We start from the raw sequence: 1633 nt of genomic DNA on the forward strand, positions 1-1633 counted from the left end.
TGCTAAGGTCTCTTCCGACCCTAGAAACTATGAAACTATACTATTATAATGAACACCCTAAAAAACCCTGTAAGGAAATTTTTGTCTTGATAACAGAGTTTGAACAGTTTGCAGTAACAAATTTGCAGAAACATGCTGTACAACAAGTGTTTTTACTGCTCATTAACTGAGCACCACCCATTCTGTGCATTTAATAAGGTAGGGTCCAGTAGAAAAAAATACTCTACAATTGTGTCATTAAACACTGTATCATAATTAGGGACCTATGCAAATCAAGAAGGCAGGTGGCCAATTTCATGAGCAGATTCCAGGGCTGGCTGCCATTTTCATGAAATTATTGCAGCAGGGCCCACCCACAACTCTGGCCAAGGGCCATGTCTGTCTTGCAGACCCACCCCTTCCTGCTGATTGGTGGAAAGGGGTGGGGCTGCACAACAGGCAGCCCTTTCAGCCAATCAGTGGTGAGGGTCTGGGGTGGCCTCCATCTTGGCTGCTCCCCTTTGTGCCAGAAGCCTCACTGCCCTGCCCCCCTCCCCGGCAGGCTGTGTGGTTTGGCCCCTGTGGCCATGAGGACCACTGGCTTCTACTGGGGAAACTGGTATTTTATTTTTAATAAGTTTTTTTTCCCCAGTAGATTTTGGGGACATTGCTGGTTCACAGACAATGCCTGATTTTTGTGATTTCTGCAAAATCACAAATTCAGTGGGGCCCTAATTATAATTAATAACCACAACGGGCTGAAATAAGGTTGCACGGGAAACAGTTGTGGCATTTCAAATTTCTGAGTGCTTAACCTTGCAACCTTAAAACATTCTTATAATGTAGTTTTTTGTGTATCACTTTCCATCTAGTTCAGAACCACAAGTTGCTGTTTGAAAATGTTTATGTATTTCAGACATGTGGCAGCTCATGTGAGGACAGAAATATAGACTTGGGCCTTAAATTTGCAATACCATAAGTGAAAAAATTCAGATCAAGAGAAATAAATCATATGTCATTTGATAATGAAGTGGAACAGTATCTTTTTCTGTAGTGTACTCAACTGTGTATAGCTTGCCAGACAGGCGCTAGGTTTTGTTTCCAGTAGGGGTGCACCAATAGAGATTTTGGGGGCCGATACCGATCACTGATATTTAAGGAGACATATTGGCTGATGCTGATCTGATGTCTGATACAGCTGCCTCCAGCTGGTAAGTCTGTTGTGGTGGAAGGTGGGGAGAGAAGGGGTGTGTGGGGGGGCAGATCAATGCCCCCTGCAGTGAGGGAGGGAGGGGGTAGGGGCAGGCACTGCCCAGTGAGGTGGGAGCGTGGGATGGAGGTGAAGCTTGTGGGTGGAGGGAGGTGGCTACCGCAGTTGCTTGCACCCCAGGAGGGAGAGGAGTGGTGTGCCCCCAGATCTGCATGGGGTGGGGTGGGGCGGGCTGCAGCTGGTGCTGTGTGGGGCTCTTCTTAGCAGAGGCTGTGCTTGATGCGGGCACCAGTGGTGCTAGGAGGGGGTGGAGCCATCCCAAATTTCTCCGCAGCTCCACTCCCAGTCCCACACCAACAGGCACAGCCTGGTTCCATGTCCCACCTCCACCCACATGCTGGGAAGAGCCGAGACTGCGCTGGAAAGCTGGCAGTGGCAACAGCG

At 48.7% G+C, this 1633-nt stretch overlaps 1 protein-coding gene across 1 annotated transcript in view; it reads left to right on the top strand.

Moving 5' to 3' along the window:
• Positions 1-1633, top strand: part of NAV3 (neuron navigator 3) — a 1048024-nt gene that overhangs the window by 348173 nt on the left and 698218 nt on the right. The gene's annotated exons all lie outside the window — the stretch shown is intronic.

Source organism: Gavialis gangeticus, unplaced genomic scaffold (genome assembly GCF_001723915.1).
Source record: "Gavialis gangeticus isolate Ggan-Ray unplaced genomic scaffold, GavGan_comp1, whole genome shotgun sequence".
In the NCBI taxonomy this organism is placed as follows: domain Eukaryota; kingdom Metazoa; phylum Chordata; order Crocodylia; family Gavialidae; genus Gavialis; species Gavialis gangeticus.